Below are 23,356 nucleotides of genomic sequence, written 5' to 3' on the forward strand. Positions count from 1 at the left end.
GCTGTCTATTTGCCTATGTGCAAATGGGGATTGGCTACAATGAACATAAGATCATATTATAGAATGATTAAAAAGAATTCTTTTATTAATTTTTTTTTGTCAGTCGTGGGGCTTGAACTCTGGGCCTGGGCGCTGTCCCTCAGCTCTTCAGCTCAAGGCGAGCACTCTACCACTTGAGCTACAGAGCCACTTCTGGTTTTCTGGTGGTTTATTGGAGATAGGAGTCTCACGGTCCCTCTTGCCCGGGCTGGCTTTGAACCGCGATCCTCAGATCTCAGCCTCCTGAGTAGCTAGGATTACAGGTCTGAGCCACCAGCACCCGGCTATTAATAAGTTTTTTTTTGTGAAAATACTGTACAGAGGGGTTACAATTACATGAGCAAGGTAAAGGTAATGAGTATGTTTCTTATCAAGCATTGTTGCCTCCTCCTTTGTTTCCCCTTACCATCCTTGCCCTCCTACTCCCCTGCCTCACCCCACTCTACACCCCCTTCCACTAATGCCCCACACAAACATGCCAAAGGGAACCAGGCACCAGTAGCTCAAACTTGTAATCTTAGCTACTTAGGAGACTGAAATCTAAGGATCAACATTCTAAACCAGCCCAGTCTGTAAGAACCTGATCTCCAATTAACCACCAAATGGCTGGATGTAGAGCTGTGATTCAAGTGGTAGAGCACTAGTCCTGACCAAAATAGTTGAGGGACAGTGCCCAAGGTCTGAGATTAATCTCTAAGACCAACATACCCACACACACACACACACACACACACACACACACACACACACACACACACACACACACACACACACACACACACACATAAACACACACACACACACACACCAAAAAACTGGATTGAGCCTAACATGGTAGGGGTGTTCCTATAGTCCCAGGTGCACAAAAAGCTGAGAAACTAGAAATAATTGAGACCTTGTACTAAAATGAACAGCAAACAAAAGGCATTAGTTGTTCCCCACCTCAGCTGGAGGGCCCCTATGGTAATAGTTTAGATAAAAGAATGATCTCTGTCTAGTTCAGCACAGATACTACACAGTGAGTAAATAAGTCTTTAGATGATTACACATAGGGCTTTCAGTCATCACAGTGTGTATCAGCCAGCATTAGTGATCCAGAACCTCAAACGCTCCATTATGTACATCTATGCTGACAAAGCTTTCAGATGATGTAGCCCAGAAAATATCTGATAGCCATTGTCTAGAAACTCACTAAAGTATTAAATAATACCTGTCTTGAATTTCTGATTCATAAAATTATGAGCAAATAGTTGTTTTAAACTGCTAGGATTTGGGTAATTTGTTACATGGCAGAAGCCAGGTGAAGGGAAGTGATAGGGTAGAGAGGAAGGTTAACCAAGAGTTAAGTCCTAAAAGATAGTTAAGTCTTCATGTTAGCTGAGAGATGTGGTTCATTATACTACTTCACTACTTCTGTTAATACCTTAATTTTGGCTTTGTAAAACACACTGACATAACCATATTATATACAGCATATTACAATATAGTACAAAATTATAATCACCCCATTTTGTTTATAAGCAAAACTATTATCAGCCTATATTAGAATGTTGCAAATTCTACCAACATTTCACAGATTTTTTCAAGTAAAAGATTTTAAAAAGGGGGATTGTCCCCCAACAAAAAATCTTCAAAGAAACAACTGTCCAATAAATAAGTGGGCTAAAGATTTAAAGAGAGATGTTAAGGGAAGATGGCGGAGGAGAAGCTGGAATCTGAACAAGCTCTCGCATAGAAAGGAGTTTTAGAGTTCCAGTGAACAGTCCTAAGCCAGAAAATCACACCAAGTGTGTCATCACAGGACAGAGAGTTAGACAAGAGAGGGGAAACCAAGGAAACGCAGCAGCTGCCACTCCGGCGGCGGGGCCGCGGCACCAAGGAAACGCAGCAGCTGCCGCTCCGGCGGCGGCGCCGCGGCGGCGGCGACCACCGCCGCGGAGACATACCTGAGACACAGAGAGTCGGGGACGAAGGAGCCAGACGCAGCGGACGAGCAGATTCTACTCAACACCAACAAGAACCGACAAGGAGCGAACATCTTCATCCTGCTGTTTGCAGACCAGAGACGACCCAGGATCCAAGACTCGGCGTGAGTACAAGCCCGACATCCTCACTCCTCAGGGAGCAGAGGAGGGAAGGCCACCCCTCCCCCCCCAGCACCGGTGATCTGCATCTTGGATACCGACAAAGTTCGGAGGAGCTGCTAGCTCCACCTCAGGCCTTGGAATAAAATGAGTCATTTAGCAGGTCACAAGAACTTAACGGCGAAGTGACCTGCCAGACTCAGCTCCATCCAGGGAAAAGTCACCCAGCTCAGGCTCCAGCCATCGGAGTGCCTTGCTTCACTGGGTAACCAGAGCCAGAGGCTGCCCCTCCCTCTAGCAGCCTCGACAATCAATTGAAAAACAGAAACCCTGAGAATGGCTCCAGGCTGGGCGCTGTGAGCTTTATCACAAAATAGCCCCAGGGAAAAGCTACTGTATATTGAAAGGCCTCAACTCTACCCAGAACCTAGCCTCATCACCACATCCCCCTCTTTTGTGACTCTCAAAGCAGACCACCCTCCCAGAAAACTAACCTGGGAGGGGGATCTCAAAATCTTGGGTAAAGCAGAGCATTTTTCTGCCTCTTCCAACCAACCGACTTAAGAAACCAATCAAGCCACAGGACCTCAAGCTGACCAGAGACTCCAACAAGAGACTGGTTGCAGACAAAAGGGAGATACAGGATTCTTCCCACTCCTCCCCCCCCAAAAAAAAAAATCAAAAGACTTTTTTTTCTTTTTCTTTTTCTTTTTTTTTCTTTTTCTTTCTTTTTTCTTTTTTTCTTCTTCTTCTTCTTTTCTTTTTTTTTTTGCTTGTTTTTTGTTTTTTGTTACCATATATATATATATATATATATATAAATTTTTTTCCCTTCTAAAACTTTTATTAATCTTTAATCTTTGCCTCTTCTGAAAAAATAATTGTTTTCCAGTAACCTTTTTTTTTTTCTCATCTTATAATTTTTATTTTAGGAATACGTGAATAAGAGTTTTCCTTTCTTTTCTTGTCTTCTTTCTCTTTTTCTTTCTTTCTTAATTATCTTTTTGTTTTTTATCTAGCTCTACTGAACTTCTGATATATTCTTCTCCCGTTCCCATCCTTAAAGCTTTTCACAACTCCTCTATGTCCCTCCCCTTCTCTGAACATATTCACATTCCTCTCTAAATAGACGGTCTTTTAACCTCTATAATAACATTAATTTTTACATTTCTATTCTTTTTCTAGTCTCTCTTTATTCCCCTTTCCGTCTCTTCTTTTTCTCTCTCTCTCTACTTGCATCCTACCCAACTCATTTCCTGCACTGTGATTAGGACATAGTTAACTCTCCCTGTGCCTCCCCACACCAATCTATTCCTATTTTTTACCCACATCTCTCCCTAATCCTAATAATTTCTGGTTTTCCAAATTCTTTTCTGCGGTTCGAAGTCCTTTAACATATAGTCGTTTGATGTTGAATAGATGTATCTGTTGAACTAGATTGTATCTGTAGACTATTGACTGTACAAATGCAAACTTTGGTTGATGGTTGCCTTAAGATAGTGTTCTAGCACAAAACTGGTGCAATCTTTATCTCAAATGGGCCGAGTAAGCCGGAAAAACACAAGAAAAATGGCAAATTCGGGTATCTCAATTCCCAACCTTGATAATCAGGGATTAGAACAGATAAAGAATAATCCAGAGGAGAGTTCCCAAATAGCTCTACAAACACTAAGAGCAAACATGATAAATGAGAAGTTTGACAATGTACAAAGGACTCTGTATGAGCGTGATAGGGAGAGAGAGGAGGCATCCCAGAAGATTATACAGGAATATCATAAGCGTGAGGAAGCTTCTCAAAAACTGATACAGGATTTGCGTGAACAACTTGAGAATACTCAAAGAGAAAGGGAGGAATGGCGTGAGCAGGCAGAGAACACTCAAAGAGAACTGCAGGAATCCCACAGAAGGGAGGAAACTAATCAAAGAGTAATTCACGAATTAAGAGACCAGGTAGAGAATACACAAAGATCACTAAAGACATTCATGGAATCCATTAACAAAGAGCTGAAGGAAGTCAGGGAGACCACAAAGGGAATGCTGAATGGAACCCAACAGAAGGAATGGGAGTCCAAAGAAACCATAACCAATCAACTAAGTGATTTGAGAACAAACACTGAACACCAAATTAAGGAAGTAAAGAAATTCATACAAGACCTAAAACAGAGCTTCAACAAAGAACTTGAAGCCATCAAAGCTGACCAATTAGAAGGAAAAGAGATAAAAAACAAAGTAGAGAGTCTTGACAACAGGTTAGACCATGCACAAGATCGAATCTCAGGGATTGAAGACAGCCTAGATATTATAGAGAAAGAACATACAACCATCCAAGACAAGTCCAAGAAATATGATAGGTCTATCCAACACCTGGAAGACACCATCAGGAGGCCCAATCTAAGGATAATGGGTGTAGAGGAGCACCTAGAAACAGAAGTTAATGGTCTAGGAAATTTGTTTAACAGGATCCTAGCAGAGAACTTCCCAAACATACAAAAAGAGAGGCCTATTCAGATACAAGAAGCTTTTAGAACCCCAAATAGACCAGACCAGAATAGGACATCCCACCGTCACATTATAATCCACACAGGATCAACCCAGACCAAGGAAAAGATCCTTAAAGCTGTCAAGGAGAAAAGGTTAATCACCTATAAAGGGAAACGAATTAGAATTACCTCAGATTTCTCAGCAGAGACAATCAAAGCAAGAAGAGCCTGGAATGACGTATGCCATGCCCTAAAAACAAACAACTATCAACCAAGAATACTGTACCCAGCTAAACTCTCCTTCATAACTGAAGGCCAAATAAAAACCTTCCATAGCAAAGAAAAATTGAAACAATACATCTCCACCAAACCAGCCCTGCAAAAGATTCTTAAAGATGTCCTACACATAGAAAACCAACAAGAACGCAACAAAGGCCAAGAAACTGCACCCAAACTGAGAATCCAAGAACCTTAGGAAGAACCCAGATTTCACAGCCCCCAAGAAGGTGGATAACATGGCAGGAACTCCCAAATACCTCTCAGTCCTATCTCTTCACGTTAACGGACTGAACTCTCCAATTAAGCGACATAGACTGTCTAGTTGGATTAAAAAACAAGACCCTTCTATCTGCTGCCTGCAGGAGTCACATCTTGCCCGTAAAAACAAACACATTTTCAAGGTTAAAGGCTGGAACAAAATCTACCAAGCAAACGGCCCTCATAAACAGGCGGGAGTTGCAATCCTAATATCAGATAAAATAGACTTCAAATTAAAATTCGTGAGAAGAGATAAAGAAGGTCGCTACATACTAATTAAAGGATCTCTCCTTCAGGAGGATATTACAATTCTAAATATCTATTCGCCAAACAATGGAGCACCCAAATTTATCAAAGAAACACTACTTTCCCTCAAATCCAATATAGATCCAAAGACATTAATTGTTGGGGATTTTAACACACCACTCTCCCCACTAGATAGATCAACTCGGCAAAAACTCAACAGAGAAACCGCAGATCTAAACAGCTGCATAGATCAACTAGACTTAACAGACATTTACCGAACATTTCACCCAGCAGCATCAGAATACACGTTCTTCTCAGCAGCACATGGAACGTTTTCTAAAATAGATCACATTTTAGGCCACAAAGCAAACTTGTCTAAATTCAGAAACATTGAAGTTATACCTTGCATTCTCTCTGACCACAAGGGAATAAAATTAGAACTCAACACCAAAAGCCACCAAAGAAAGTCCGGTATCACATGGAGGCTGATCAACACACAGCTGAATCATGAGTGGGTCATGGAAGAGATTAGAAAGGAAATTCAAATGTTCATGCTATTCAACAAAAATGAACACACAAATTACCAGCTCCTCTGGGACACAGCAAAGGCAGTACTCAGAGGCAAGTTTATAGCTCTGAGCTCCTACATCAACAAATTGGAGAGATCGGAAACTAACAATTTAATGACACATCTAAACCTCCTTGAAAAAGAGCAGCAAGATAAACCCCAATCCAGTAGACGGAAAGAAATAATCAAAATTAAATCAGAATTAAATGAATTAGAATCCAAAAAAACTATAGAAAGAATCAACAAAACAAAGAGTTGGTTCTTCGAAAAACTTAACAAAATTGATAGACCCTTAGCAAACCTTATCAGAAAAAGGAGAGAACACACCCAAATTAATAAACTCAGAGATGAGAATGGAAACATCACCACGGAAACAACCAAGATTCAGAACATTATAAGGGAATACTTCTCAAAACTTTATGCTAATAAGTTTGAGAACTTGACAGAAATGGACCTTTTCCTAGCAAATATTGACATGCCAAAACTAAACCAAGATGAGTTAAACCAGCTTAACAGGCCCATATCAAGCATTGAAATAGAAACAGCAATAAGAGACCTCCCAGCTAAGAAAAGTCCAGGACCAGATGGTTTTACAGCGGAATTTTACAAGGCCTTCAAAGCAGAACTCACACCAATACTCCTCCAACTCTTCAATGAAATTGAAAGAGAAAGCTCACTACCGAACACATTCTATGAAGCCATCATAACCCTCATCCCAAAACCAGGCAGGGACTCATCAAAGAAAGAGAACTATAGATCCATTTCTTTGATGAACATTGATGCAAAACTTCTCAACAAAATTTTGGCCAATCGACTTCAACAATTCATCCAAAAAATCATACACCATGATCAAACAGGATTCATTTCAGGGATGCAAAGCTGGTTCAATATATGCAAATCAATTAATATTATTCATCACATCAACAGGAGCAAGAATAAGAACCACATGGTTATCTCAATAGATGCAGAAAAAGCATTTGACAAGATCCAACACCCCTTTATGATGAAGGTTCTGGAAAAATTAGGAATCCATGGAACATTCCTCAATACAATAAAGGCTGTATATGACAAACCTACAGCCAGCATTATACTCAATGGTGAAAAACTAAAGCCATTTCCTCTTAACTCAGGAACAAGACAAGGATGCCCACTCTCTCCACTTCTCTTCAATCTAGAATTAGAATGCCTAGCTACAGCAATAAGACAAGATGCAGACATAAAGGGGATCCAAATAGGGAAAGAAGAAATAAAACTCTCCCTCTTTGCATATGACATGATCTTGTATTTAAAGAATCCCATAGACTCCACTCCCAAATTACTCAAGCTGATTCAAAACTTTGGCAAAGTAGCAGGTTATAAAATTAACCCCCCAAAATCAATGGCTTTTCTATATGCCAACAATGAGAAAAGTGTGGCTGAAATTAGGAAAGCAACTCCATTTGTAATAGCCCCACAAAAAATAAAATACCTAGGAATTAACTTAACCAAAGAAGTGAAGGACCTCTATGATGAAAACTTTAAAATCTTGAAAAAGGAAATCAACACAGAACTTAAAAAATGGCAAAACCTCCCATGCTCCTGGATTGGCAAGATTAACATCGTGAAAATGGCAATACTTCCCAAGGCTATCTACAAATTCAATGCGATACCTATCAAAATTACACCCTCATTCTTCAAGGAAATAGAGGAGGCAATCCAAAAATTCATATGGAACAATAAAAGACCCCGAATAGCAAAAACGCTCCTCAACGGAAAGAACACTGCTGGAGGAATATCAATACCAAATTTCAAACTCTACTATAAAGCCATAGTAATCAAAACAGCTTGGTATTGGCATAAGAACAGACCTCAGGACCAATGGAATAGAATTGAAAACCCAGAAATGAACCTACAGACCTATAGCCATCTAATCTTCGATAAGGAAGCTAAAACAATAGAATGGAAGAAAGACAGCCTCTTCAGTAAATGGTGCTGGCAAAATTGGTTAACTACATGTAGAAAACTAAAGCTAGATCCTTATATATCACCCTGCACCAGAATCAACTCCAAATGGATCAAAGACCTTGAACTCAAAGCAGACACTCTGAAAACATTACAGGATGGAATAGGAGAAACCTTAGGTCTCCTTGGCTCAGGCCGAAATTTTCTGAATAGAGACCCGGAAGCACAACAAATCAAAGAAAGATTGGACAAATGGGATTGTATACGGTTGCAGAGCTTCTGCAGGGCAAATGACATAGCTAGCAAGATCAATAGAAAGCCCACCGTTTGGGAGAAGATCTTTACTAGCCATACAACGGACAAGGGTCTCATATCTAAAATATACTTGGAACTCAAAAAATTAAACCACCCAACAACAAATCCTCAAAGAAACAACTGCCCAATAAATAAGTGGGCGAAAGACTTAAAGAGAAGCTTCTCTGAAGAAGAAACAAGGATGGCCAATAGACACATGAAGAAATGTTCAACATCCCTAGCCATAAAAGAAATGCAAATCAAAACAACATTGAGATATCACCTCACTCCAGTTAGAACAGCAAAAATCAAGAACTCTAACAACAACAGATGCTGGAGGGGATGTGGACAGAAAGGAACCTTACTTCATTGTTGGTGGGAATGTAAACTTGTTCAACCACTTTGGAAAGCAGTATGGAGGTTCCTCAAAAGACTTCACATAGATCTCCCCTATGATCCAGCAATCCCACTTTTGGGCATTTACCCAAATGTTTACAAACAAGACCACACTAAAGCTACCAGCACAACTATGTTTATTGCAGCATTATTTACCATAGCTAAGTTATGGAACCAACCCAGATGCCCCTCAGTAGATGAATGGATCAAGAAAATGTGGTATATATACACAATGGAATTTTTCTATGCCTCCATCAGAAAGAATGACATTTCCCCATTTGTTAGGAAATTGAAAGGTTTGGAAAAAATTATATTAAGTGAAGTAAGCCAGGCCCAAAGAAGCATAGGTCCCATGGTTTCCCTTATTTGCAATATCTAGTATAGGTATGAGTCAAGCGGAAAAGGTCAGATAATGTGATGTTAGGAAAATGAACCCTTAAATATGTATTTTAATGTTTTCGTTTCTTTCATGCATGTGTTTCTAACGCATTTATAAGATTATTTCTTTGTTGCTTTGTATGTCCCTCCCCCACAGTGTAACCCCCGCTTTCACTATATTTGATGTCAGTATAACATGTGGAGGAGATGGGGACAAACAAGTCGTTTAAGGATTCAGGTGGACCTGTTGCAACAATGAGAAGTACAAAATGTCATGTCAAAACCAGCTTTACAATGTCGGTGTGGGGGGGAGGGGGGTATAATTGGGTGGGGGGAGGGGGGTATAATTGGGTGGGGGGAGGGGGGAGGCGGGGAAGGGAGGTGAAGGGTAAACAAAGGAGGAGGCTGCAATGCTTGGTAAGAAATGTATGCATTATCCTGCCCATGTAATTGTAGCCCCTCTGTACAGTATGTTCTCAAATAAAATAAAATAAAAATAAAAATAAAAAGAGAAGAAACAGGAACTAAGTGACATAGGGTTGACTGTATTGGTTTATAGAATATGCAAAGTGAGAACTTCACATAAACAGAGGAAAGAGTTTCCATCCAGATATATCTTTGTCAGCTGGAGACTTGACAGGTTAAGATAAACTTAACAGATCAATGTCTCTTCATCCTAATTGGAACTGAAAAAAAACCCAGTAATAAATGTTTACCTATCTACCAGGTCAGCACAGGCTACACACAGGAACTCAGAGTCGCCTATATCATAAAACAGTGAAAAAGCTATTTACTACAGTTTGGGGAGGTCCTTTATCAATTTTATGCTATTCTAGTAATGGCTTAATCTTTTAGCTTTGCATAAAAGATTTAAAACTGCCTTTTGAATGACCATCTATTTCACAAAGATTCCAGAGTTTAAACTTTTCACCTCTGGCTGCACAGAATGAATCAGTAGTACCTGAAATTTACTAACCACTTATAAACTAGGTATATGGAATGAAAGGGTACAGAATGTAATGCAACACAGGCAGGTTTCAGCAGCTCAGCGTGACATTTAGCCAGTGATACAAATTAAACAGCTAGGTGACATGGAAAGACCTAAACGAATCTAGCAAGGTGCTTATTCTTAAACCAAACAGAAGGAAGTTTGTCAGGTGAACGAACACAGCAACACTGTTATTTCAGAGGTCAGAAGGCTTGCTGTCCAAGCACCAGCTATGTCTGTACTTTCTAACATGCTTAATGCATGATACACACCACTATGTGCACAAGTACACACACTTACACACACACACATTGAAAAACCAGTTGCTTTCATTCTAGTAATTTTTATCTTTAGATGTTCTCTCACTTATTCAGAGTATTCTGAACTGTAAGAGACTTGAAAGCTACTATATTATCTAACAGAAGAAAGAAGAAAACTAAATTCCCATATCTTGGTTCTTTCACTATATTCTCAGAAGGGGATTTCGATATATATAAACATAAACTGCAGACTGTGAGTGTCCTGTAAATGTACAAGTCATTTTTACTTTCTTTCTTTTTTTTTTGGTCGGTCGTGGGGCTTGAACTCTGGGCCTGGGCATTGTCCCTCAGCTCTTCAGCTCAAGGATAGCACTCTACCACTTGAGCTACAGCACCACTTCCATATATATACATACATATACATATACATGTATACATATACAACATATGCATGTATATACATGTTATATATTATGTATGTATATCTACATATATGTTGCATGTGTTATATACATGTATATATGTTATACATACATGGATATATGTTATATACATATATACATGCATGCATAAACGTGTGTATATGTGCATACATACATAAACATGTGTGTATATACACATATATACATGTATACACACATATATACATATACATATATTCATACATCTATATCTTCTCCTGAAGTTGCTTTTTAATCAAAAAAATGTTTAGACTTCAATTTTGTTAATTTTTTTGAAGAACCAACTCTTTGTTTTGTTGATTCTTTCTATAGTTTTTTTGGATTCTAATTCATTTAATTCTAATTTAATTTTAATTATTTCTTTCTGTCTACTGGATTGGGGATTATCTTGCTGCTCTTTTTCAAGGAGGTTCAGATGTCTCATTAAATTGTTGGTTTCAGATCTCTCCAATTTGTTGATGTAGGAACTCAGAGCTATAAACTTGCCTCTGAGTACTGCCTTTCCTGTGTCCCAGAAGAGCTGGTAATTTGTGTGCTCATTTTTGTTGAATAGCATTAACCTGTGAATTTCCTTTCTAATCTCTTCCATGACCCACTCATGATTCAGCAGTGTGTTGTTCAACATCCATGTGTTACCGGACTTTCTTTGGTGGCTTTTGGTGTTGAGTTCTAATTTTATTCCCTTGTGGTCTGAGAGAATGCAAGGAATAACTTCAATGTTTCTGAATTTAGACAAGTTTGCTTTGTAGCCTAAAATGTGGTCTATTTTAGAAAACGTTCCATGTGCTGCTGAGAAAAACGTGTATTCTGATGCGGTTGGGTGAAATATTTGTTAGATGTCTGTTAAATCTAGTTGATCTGTGCAGTTGTTTAGATCTGTGGTTTCTCTGTTGAGTGTTTGCCAAGTTGATCTATCTAGTGAGGAGAGTGGTGTGTTAAAATCCCCAACAATTAATGTCTTTGGATCTATGTGGGATTTGAGGGAAAGTAGTGTTTCTTGGATAAATTTGGGTGCTCCGTTGTTTGGCATATAGATATTTAAAATTGTAATATCCTCCTGAAGGAGAGATCCCTTAATTAGTATGTGGCAACCTTCTTTATCTCTTCTCACAAATTTTAATTTTAAGTCTATTTTATCTGATATTAGGATTGCAACTCCCGCCTGTTTATGGGGGCCGTTTGCTTGGTAGATTTTTCTCCAGCCTTTAACATTGAAAATGTGTTTGTTTTTATGGGCAAGATGTGACTCCTGAAGGCAGCAGATAGAAGGATCTTGTTTTTTAATCCAACTAGACAGTCTATGTCACTTAATTGGATCGTTAAGTCCGTTAATGTTGATAGATAGGACTGAGAGGTATTTGGGAGTTCCTGCCATGTTATCCACCTTCTTGGGGGCTGCAAAAACTGGGTTCTTCCTATGGTTCTTGGATTCTCAGTTTGGGTGCAGTGTCTTGGCCTTTTTTGTGGTCTTGCTGGTTTTCTCCTCACTCCAGTTAAAATGGCAAAAATCAAGAACTCTAACAACAACAGATGCTAGAGGGGATGTGGACAGAAGCGAACCATACTGCATTGTTGGTGGGAGTGTAAGCTTGTTCAACCACTTTGAAAAGCAGTATGGAGGTTCCTCAAAAGACTTCACATAGAGCTCCCCTATGACCCAGCAATCCCACATTTGGGCATTTACCCAAATGCTCACAAACAAGACCACACTAAAGCTACCAGCACAACTATGTTTATTGCAACATTATTTACCATAGCTAAGATATGGAACCAACCCAGATGCCCCTCAGCAGAGGAATGGATCAAGAAAATGTGGTATATATACACAATGGAATTCTATGCCTCCATCGGAAAGAATGGCATTGCCCCATTTGTTAGGAAATGGAAAGACTTGGAAAAAACTTATATTAAGTGAAGTAAGCCAAGCCCAAAAAAACATAGGTCCCATGGTTTCCCTTATTTGTAATATCTAGTATATGTATGAGTGAAGCAGAAAAGGTCAGATAATATGATGTGAGGAAAATGAACCCTTAGATATGTATTTTAATGTTTTTTTCTTTCATCCATTTGTTTCTAATGCATATATAAGATTATTTCTTTGTTGCTTTGTATGTCCCTCCCCCACAGTATAAACCCTGCTTTCACTGTATTTGATGTCGGTATAGTTTGTGGAGGGGAAGGGGAAAAACAAGTTGTTTAAATAAGGATACAGGTGGACCTGTTGCAACAATGAGAAGTACAAGTCGTCATGTAGAAAACGAACTTTACAACTTGGGGGGGGGGAGAATTGGGGGGAGAGAGAGGATGGGTATGGATGGGAAAGGTAAACAAAGGAGGAGGCTACAATGATTGATAAGAAATGTACTCACTATCTTACCCATGTAATTGTAACCCCTCTGTACAGTATTTTCACAATAAAAAAATTAAAAAAAAATTTGGACTTCAAAGATTGCAGAGGCGCACCTAGGAGCTAACTGAGATATCATGAAGAAACCAGTTTTAGTGTTCCAGTGAAAAATCCAAGGCTCAGAGTCACCCAAGTGAGCCATCATAGTACAGAGAGTTTGGCCAGAGAGGAAAATTTCAGGCAGCCTGTTTAAGGAGGCAGATTTGAGCATACACCAGTGACCGAGGTGGCAGTGGCTGTGGCTGCCAACATAACAGTAGACCGAGCCTGAGGAAAAGGTGACAGAAACAGAGTGCAAGCAGCTTCTATTCACTACCAGTCTGAATTTACCAGGAGCAAAAATCTTCATCCTGCTGACCACAGATGGATGCAGATCACAGATAGCCTGAAAAACCAAGGGAAGGTAAGTACCCAAAAAGGCATTCCCATTCCTTCTCACAAAACAGAGTTTGGAAGGTAGCTCTTCCCCTATCATCCCAGAAGAATGTCATCTTTCATATTGGCAAAGACGGAGCCAGGGCAGCCAGTAGATACCTCAGGCCTTAGAATTAGACACTGCTGAGCCATTCAACAGTGCAAAGCAACCCAACCACTGGCACTCAGCTCCATACTGGGGAAAGTTGACCTTTCCAGATGGGGGAAGGACCATCCAAGGCAGGGCAACTTTCTTCACAGAGTAAACAGAGCCAGAGGTGGCCCCACCCTCTGCGGCATGGCAGCAGCAGCTCTCCATGCTGCAGGATGTTAAAAATAAATAAATTCAAAACTGGAGAGTAAGAGAAAAGTCCAGGACTAGATGCATTCACAGCTGAATTCTACAAGGCCTTTGAAGCAGAACTCAATTGATACTACTCCAACTCTTCAATGCAAATGAAAGTTCACTACTAATCTCATTCTAGGAAGCCTGCACAACCCTCATCCTCAAAACAGACAGGGAATCATCAAAGAAACAGAACTCAAGACCCATTTCTCAGATGACCATTAATGCAAAACTACAAAATCCTGGCCAATCAACTTCAACAATTCATCAAAAAAATCATACACTATGATCAAACAGGATTCATTCCATGGATGCAAAGTTGGTTCAATATACACAAAACAATAAATGTAATACATCACATCAACAGGAGCAAGGATAAGAATTACATAGTAATCTCAATAGATGCAGAAAAAAGATTTGACAAGATCCAACACCACTTTATTAAGAAAGCTCTGCAGAAACTAGGAATCCATGGAATGAACATTCCTCAATATAAGAAAAGCTGTGTATGACAAACTTACATTATAACTTATACTATAACTAGTATTATACTTAATGGCAAAAGTAAAGCCATTTCCTCAAATTTCAGGAAGGAGACAGATTGTCCACTCTCTCCATTCCTCTTCAGTATAATATTAGAATACCTAGCTAGAACAATAAAACAAGATGCAAACTTTAAGGGGATCTAAATAGAAAAACTCTTCCTCTTAGTAGATGACATGATCTTGTATTTAAATAATCCCCTAGACTCCACCCTCAAGTTATTCGAGCTGATCTGAAACTTTGGCAAAATGGAAAGGTATATAAATTAACCCTCAAAATTCCGTGGCTTTTCTGTATGCCAACAATGAGAGTAACCCTATATCCTCAAATAGTTATACTTTCTTTCTGTTAAAGCAATCAAACTCCTCTCATTGCTCTTTTGGAAACATGTATATATTTCCGTAGTCAGTCTACCATGAACACTACAAGTTACTTCTACTGAATTATAACTCTCTACATACGGAGCAATATTTTTCCATCTCTCCATTCCCATTCCTAACTTCTATTTCTTATAAAATCACTGTTCTATTCTCAATTTCTGAACATTTAAGTCCTACCACGAGTGAGATTATGCAGCATTTGCTTTTTTGTTCTTGCCTTACCTCACTTAACATGATTTCCAAAGGTCACAGTAATGTCAGCATCAAAGGCCAACACTGTTCCAACCACAATAGAAAACAGTTCTATTCGACGTTCTAAGTAGGTGAGTGACTAGTGTCCCTCCATAGAAAACAGTCACAGCTTCTGGTTCTAAACCTTTGAAAGGCAACTGTAGCCAGAGAATAGGATGAATTAAGCAGTTAATAAAATTTAAAATCCCTACCTAAGTCCTAAGTAACATATTAACCTCAGATTCCTAATTAGAAAATGCATGGCTTGCAATAAAAGCATTTGCTATTAATGAATGTAAATTAATGCAACCAGTTTAATAATGTTTAACTATTGAAACTAATATTGAAACATTTGTTTGCCCTCTTTCTTCACAAGTTAATAAAAAACCAAGTAAATTAGAGCACTGTGACATATCTCAATTGAAGAAAGAAAATCCTTCCTTTTAGAATGACGGATTAATGAAACGAATTAAAATCAACCTCAAAGAAATTATGAGTGAAGGGGCTGGGAAGGTGGCTCAGTGGTAGAGCACTTGCCTTGCATTCATGAGGCCCTGTGTTCGATTCCTCAGCACCACATAAGCAAAAAGAAAAAAGCCGGAAGTGGCACTGTGGCTCAAGTGGTAGAGCAGTAGCCTTGAGCTGAAGAGTTGAGGGACAGCGTCCAGGCCCAGAGTTCAGGTCCCATGACCGGACCCTCTCCTCCCCCCCAAAAGAAATTATGAGTGAAAACTATTGTCTACACTACTCTAGAAGACAAAGCCAATTTCAGTGTAGAACTTTTCTGGCATACAAGAAATTCTTACAGTCTCACTGAATTATTTCACTACTATAATATCCTAGGTGTTACATATAGAAGGCACATAGGATGCGTATACAAATAAGAGATGGTGTTAATAGTCCTGTAGTTAGACTTTTCTTCATGTATCCCATTTCAAACACATCTATCCTCAAAACCTTACCCATGGCTGCACATTGGTGGATATCCATAAAGTAGGCAAATAGCTCTCAAGAAAATTCCACAGCAAGGTCAGACTATGCTCAAGAAAACTCTTAAAACTCATTTTAATAATATTTTGTTTCATTTCTCCTCAGTACTATTTCCAAGTTCCTTCCAAAATTTTCCCTTGTCCTTTGATTGTCACCTAATTAAAACTATTAGTTAATGCACCTAATTCTACGTTTACGAGCCTATAATCATAAATTTAGAAGAGATGTTATAGATGTTCAATACATTTTCCTAAAATTGAACTACACACTATGGAAGCAATAATATCAGGGAAATCTCTAATCTTTTGCCAACCTAATTACTTCCTCAATGTTCTAGTGTCAGACTATTTTGAAAGAGCTATATAATCCATTCCCTGAGAGCTTCTATCTACTGATTGAATCTTGCCATTTGAAGCATATATCGTGTTCTATAACTTTGTTTTCCTAGAGTTTCAGAAAACATAAAATTTTAGCTTCGTTTCCTATAGCACAATAGGAAATTTCTTCCTATCTTGATTTCATTCCTCTGAATATTCTGAGACAACCTTATACTTCTTCACTAAAAGCTATTGTTGGGTTGAACCTGATGCCATCCCTTTCACCTATTAGACTCATTTTTGTAACTTGAGTGCACATTTACTGTATGGGTAAGCCCAGGATATTTTTGATACTTGGTGCTAAGTAAAATTATTCTGCTCCACAGTGAGTGAGATAGTTAACAGTTCTAAATAGAGAATATAACATTTACCTCTACAAAATTTAGTCATTTCATCCTGTTCAAATTTCTTGAAATTCAAATTCCGTAATCCAGCATTAAAAATATAAGTAAGTCACTATTTAAACTTACGGAGTTAGATTTGCATAAATAGGTAAAACATTCGTGTGTGTGTGTGTGTGTGTGTGTGTGTGTGTGTGTGTGTGTTTTAGAAAACATTGGTTTTCTGTGGTTTTTGCCTTTTCTAAAAGTCCATTATATATGTCTAAAAATACTATTTTTAAAAATACAATAATAAGTAGCTTTCAACTGCTATGGATCTTAATATTAAGACTCTATTAGCCTTTGAAATTCTAAATTTAGTCACATATTGTTAATCTAACAAAACTATGTACACCTTCTTTGGAATTAATCTATGAATTAGCAGAGTATGTCAACATATATAGAAATAAAATTAGTTCTATTATTAACTTCATCATGTAAATCATATTAATGATTACAATGTCATGTTCAATTTCAGAAGACACATATGATTTTTGGTAAGATTCTAGAAGTCGTTGATAAATACTCAACAACCAGCATAAAGTCTTCATGCTCTGTGCCAAGCAAGTAAGGTCTAGTTAAAGTGTGATGGGAAGAGTCAGAGTACAATATATCCTAAAGCCATCCACAGCAATTCAGAGCCAGTAAGTCCCCCAAGATTATTCATTTTTTTTGGTGGGGGGAATCCGGTCATGGGGCCTGAACTCTAGGCCTGGGCACGGTCCCTCAGCTCTTCAGCTCAAGGCTAGCACTCTACCACTTGAGCCACAGCGCCACTTCTGTCTTTTTTCTTTTTGCTTATGTAGTGCTGAGGAATCGAACCCAGGGCCTCATGCATGCAAGGCAAGTGCTCTACCACTGAGCCACCTTCCCAGCCCAAGAATATTCATTTTTTATGTCTTAAAAATAACCTGAATTTCAATGGCTTTGCAGTATCCCACTGTATTTGATTTCAACTAGAATTTATGCCTGAAAACTCTTAACTTCTAATGTTAAAACATGTTAGTTTTATGTACCCAAACATTTTCTTAGTGCTCCAAATGAGGAGTTCTGGTCCTCTGACCTACCCCATGAAAAACATTGTGTGGTCAAATAAGCAGAAAATCTATTCCTTTTGGGTATCTATAATCCTCTTTGTCTATAATCCTCATTAGCTTTCTGTTTAAGATGGGTAGAACATTCCTTAACTCACCTAACCATATTAACTTTCCACAGGCTACCCTCAACATTTATTAACATTTCACTGACCTACAGAAACGTGGGGAAATTTTTACTTCTTTTCTTTAGTTATACATTTATCCCAGTAATATTCCATAGAGCTTTGTATTTCGTATTTTAAATTTGTCCAGATTTGTGAAGAAATCCCTCCTATTCCTTTAAGACCCTCTAAAGGTTAGATGCACATACTATTTCTTTTCTAAAAGAAGTTGGCAATATAGGTGGGAAAAAGAAAGTTTAGTGATAATCCTTATCATCTGAGACACTGAAGATCTTTAATTACTTGGATCTTTCTAACATATTCAGAGAGACTCAGAAAAGACATCAAAACGAAGAGGAGTCACCAATACTTTCTGGAAGTCCCTTAAAAGCACTAAAACCCTCATTTCTGTTTGGCTAAGAAAAATTCCCTTTCTCATTACCTAAAATGCTTGACCAACCTTACCTCTCTGAAATGAGGTTCCCCCCCCCTTTTATTAAAAAAAAAACAGTCTGTTACAGATTATTTTGTTTTATTATTTGTAGTTTTTTCCTAGCTGTTCTGAAAGAAAAGGAATTTCTAAAACCATAGAGAGCTAATGCTATTTTTTCAGAAGTACACAGCAAAGAAAAATGAGTTTATAAATAAAAAAAATGTTTTGACAGGACATGTAACTTCAAATTCCAGACTTGTTTAGAGCTTGTACAAAGTTTTTGATAGACTGATAGAATCAAAAGATGGTAAAATTCTTTAAATGACTCTATGTGTGAAAGGATCCATTTGAGAAAATAATCATAGGTTAGCTGAAGAGGGGGGGAAGGAACAAATATCGAGAGTTCTTTTGGACTTTACCCTGAAGCAAGCCAAGTAAAACGAAATGTTTAATGAAATCTGTCTAAATCCAACCAACACATGCAGAAAAATGCCAAGAGGTCACTCACCCGGAGATACTACTAATGGTGGGACAAGTAAAGCAAAGGATGGACTTAATTCTGGGGTGATTTGAATCATAGCCACAATTAAAGCTTCAGTACCATGTCAAATACATTTCAACACTTTAAAATCCTTTGCTTGCATAAAGGTTTTCAAGTCAACTAATGACTAATGACTACGTGGAACAAAAGCAATGTATGAGAATTGCAATTATCACCACAACAAAGGAAAGAAAGCATAGGTGATATTAATGACCCACTGTACAGAACTCACATTAATTTATCTCCATGAGTAAATGAAATAACTCCTTAAATGTGACTCCCTGCCAACATTCAAGCTCAATGCAATCGATCTTTCACACTGTAACCAGGGGAACCTTACAAACCTCATCATGGTTATTTCCCTACCTAAATAATGTCACTAGCATCCTGCTTCTCCAGAACTAAACTACAAATCACTGGTTTAACCTGAAAATCCTTCCCAGTTTCCCTTTGTCCCACCCTCTTCAGCTACATCATTTGCCCTAACTTCTCCATCCTCACCCCATTTCCACAATTTATCCAGAGCTCCACACATAATACACTTCTTAAATTTTTCATACCTGAACCATTTCATCAGCTTTCTCTCTTCTTGGATTGCCTTCCCTTCATTGCATCCCTTAGGAAATGATCTGTTGATCAAATTTATGTTCAAAGATCATTATCTCTTTAGAGGTCTTCTTTGCTCCCCTAGGTCAAATTAATGTTGATCTTCTTGTACCCACAGGAACCCCTTACAATAGATAATAAATTCTAACACATTAACATTATTAAGAAATGATTTTCTAGACATAGTTTTACTCAATTAAATCCTAACAATAACCTCATGAGGCTGGTACTATGATTATTATAATCAATTTTCAAATAAGACAGTCTGAGATATACAGACACTGAGTGTTCTAGATGAGGTCATTCAAGCATTCGCTGACAAACACAAATTTGGATACAGTTGGTCTGTCCCATTTAAAGATTATCCCACAGTTCCATCGCTTGAGGTTCTCCTGGGATCAAGCTAAAAAGAGAATCCAGGGCTTTGTTTGACTAGAGGTTCCATGAGGCAGGAGTCAACTTCCATAGGAAGCCTCAAAATCAGGGGGAAAAAGCAGATCCATGTTCTAAAATGGGCGATTAAGTCAAGCAAACCAAAGAGATAAGATTTCACAAGCCCTCAAATAAAGAGCAAATACAAATGTCAGAAACTGGGCTCTGAAATAAATAAAAAGTGAGAATAAGTCTGGTTCCATAAGCAGGGTAATTTCTAACTCCTTATGTCCTGAAAAATGAGTTAGGAGAAGTTCTCCCTTAGAGGAAGTAGAAATAAATCTATCCATGTGCTTCAAAGTGTCAGGAAACTATAAACTCCCCCTTCAAAGCTTCTTCACTTCCCTGTTCAGGATAGAGGAGGTCAAATTTTGAACAGCTCCTCACTGGCCTGGGCAAGGTTCTCTCCCATCTGAACAGCACATTCCCCATACAGCAAAACAAGAACCACAGTCATTTATTTATAAATCATAGACTACTCAATTTTAAGATTTCTGTGCATGATGCTGGAATTAACTTCTTGTAATTGCTAAACAAGCACTCAATACTGAGCCAAGTCCCTAGCCCTCATTTATAACTTTTATCAGCTTGCTATTTGTCTTAATTGGCACTGCATTTCAGGTCAAATTTCACCAAATTTCTTCAGCAATATCCTTGTTCCCTCTGGCACCCTATTCTGCAAATTGCATTTTTCTTCACAGATTTAGTGGAAAAGGAACACATTTTTTAGGACCCTACTCAAATGCATTTTTCTTCATGAATTGTTACTTTTTCAACTTTACTGAAAGTAAGCTGATTCTCTCAAATTCCTATACACATTCTTTGTACCAATTAAAGGTATTCTCTGTATTTTTCATGTCAATAGCCATGATTGATGATTCTATTCCCAGTGCAACTACCACTAATACTAGAATCTATCTCTTTTTTTCCTGTGCTAGAACTGAGTTTCAACTCATGGCTTGGAATTCTCAAGTTCTCAGTTGACCATACCTTCACTTCCAACATTTTTCTGATTAGTTGAAGGTAAGAATCTCACTGATTTTCCTACTCCAAACCCCTCTTGAGCAGCTAAGCTTATACATGTGAGCCCCCAGAGCCTGGGTTCACTTCTTAAGAATATGCTATGGGGGCTGGGACGGTGGCTCAGTGGTAGAGCGCTTGCCTTCCATGCATGAGGCGCTGGATTCGACTCCTAAGCACCACATAAGCAAAAAGAAAAAAGCTGGAAGTGGTGCTGTGGCTCAAATGGTAGAGCACTAGCCTTGAGCTGAAGAGCTGAGGGACAGCAATCCAGGCCCCAAGTTCAGGCCCCACAATCAGAACACCCCCCATCCCCCCAAAAAAAGAATGTGCTATGTGCCTTTACATATAGTCACTTATTCAGCAACCTGAAATGCAGTTGTTGTTTCATGTCAGTAAATAAGAATAACTTTGAAAAACTATGAAATAATCTTTTGCTGAAAAGACATATTCTTTTTTTTTGGGGGGGGGGTCCGGTCATGGGCCTGAACTCTGGGCCTGGACGCTGTCCCTTAGCTCTTCAGGTCAAGGCTAGCGCTCTACCACTTGAGCCACAGCTCCACTTCAAGCCTTTTTCTTTTTGCTTATGTGGTGCTGAGGAATTGAGCCCAAGGCCTCAAGCATGCAAGGCAAGCGCTCTACCACTGAGCCACCTTCCCAGGCCTGAAAAGTCATATTCTTATCCTTATTTTATAAACAAGAAAACTAAGATACTAAATTATTGACAATCTTGTCAAGTTGACACAGCAGTTAGCCGTAGAGATGTGAAGTGACTCCAGGCCTGATTTCTACATACAGTTATACTTACTGTGTGCTGACTCACTTTTCTTGTCTCCATGTAATAAGGCTAATATCATGTGAACATGGACTGAAAGCAGAACAAATTATAATCAGTAGAAAATGAGTCTCTCTTCTAAGCTGAGGCATTTTAGAGTACAACCCTGGAAACCACAAAAGAAAGAGCCTGGATCTAAAAAACACATTACACAATGCAGATGTGTTTTACATCAGACCTTCAGAAAGCAAAAGACAAACCAGCGATGATCCCTTAGTTCTCTAATTTGTTTTTCTTGTTGTCAATGCTGCTATAATAGAGACTCTCAAACCTAGTTTCTCAACTCTAACTCTACTCCAACTTCTCATTCAACATTTCAGAGTATTTTTCAGCTAACACAGGCAGAAGAAAGAAGAGAAGGAAATGAATACAGTAAAGGCTACTAGCTTCTTCACATGGAAATAAAACAACAGTGAAGCAATCAGATAGAATATGTGAGGAACTCATGGAGAACCTCACAAATCCTATAGTACCTCAAGTGTAATCTCAGATTCCACAAGATCATCTCAGAGTAAGAGAAGAGGACTGAATGCAAACAAGTTATGCAGTTGTCTTACTCCAACAAAAATCTTTTCTAGTCTTTCTACCTATACTACATTTACATATTAGTTTCATTTCCTGTGTATCAGGAAATCTTGTCTAACATTGGAATACAGAGACTAACATTGGAATACAGACTCTAACATTGGAATACAGGAGTCAGAATAGCTTTTAGAAACAGCACAAATTCATTCATGGACTTCTTTATTTCAGTTTCTATAATAGTAGGCATTATCCTCTCTACTGCCTTTCCTATGCATTGGTCATAATAGATACACTCTTTCCAATACTATTAAATTTAGAAATATTAAATGTGTTTTCCTCCCTCCAAGCAAATTCACCATAGCAATTTACACTACTCACAAAAACCCAAATATATACACATTAGTTAATGGCAGTATTTCTCACAATGGTGAAAAACTAGAAACCTCAGTGTTCCACACTAGTTATATTATTGTATTTTCTATAAAAGATTATTTCATAGTGTTTTTAAAGTGATTCTTCTTTACAGACATGAGACAACCACATTTCAGGCTTGTGAGTAAAATTGTAAATTACAAACATCTGTATTTTGATTCTATTTATGTGTGTGTTTGTATATATGTCTGAGGACTATTTTGTGTATGGAAATAAAGAAGGCATAAAAATCTACTTCAGAATTTTAACAGTTCTTTATTATTGATAGGTTTTGAGATGCACTTCACTTCTATACACTTCTGTGTTGCTTCTGTTTTAAATGTTCATATATCTTTGTGTATATATATATATATATATATATAAAGGATTTATATATATATATATATATATATATATATATATATATATATATATATATATATAGGATTAGAGATATAGCTTAATGACAGTGCTTATCTACCATGCTTAAGATACCAGGTTCAATATCCACTAGCACAAAAATCACAAATGTAATACAGATTCATATTGGGAAAATGTTTAAGCTGTATCTTAACTGCCACTTTCCAGCACACCAAAATTTCATTCAATGGATAC

General features: G+C 38.2%; 1 long non-coding RNA gene across 15 annotated transcripts in view; it reads right to left on the reverse strand.

The window, feature by feature from the left end:
• The window catches only part of LOC138831304 (uncharacterized), a 44,427-nt gene extending 29,269 nt beyond the window's left edge, over nt 1-15,158 (reverse strand). For 14 of the 15 annotated variants that reach the window (XR_011373220.1, XR_011373230.1, XR_011373227.1 and 11 more), the window contains exon 1: nt 14,985-15,158. This is a non-coding gene — a long non-coding RNA (uncharacterized lncRNA). Of the gene's footprint in view, nt 1-1,985; nt 2,088-14,984 lie in introns of all 15 variants that reach the window. The other variant, XR_011373223.1, reaches the window with a different exon arrangement.
• Nucleotides 15,159-23,356: the final 8,198 nt, after the last annotated feature.

This window comes from Dipodomys merriami, unplaced genomic scaffold (assembly GCF_024711535.1).
Source record: "Dipodomys merriami isolate MVZ:Mamm:240054 unplaced genomic scaffold, mDipMer1.0.p SCAF_1912, whole genome shotgun sequence".
NCBI classification, from domain to species: domain Eukaryota; kingdom Metazoa; phylum Chordata; class Mammalia; order Rodentia; family Heteromyidae; genus Dipodomys; species Dipodomys merriami.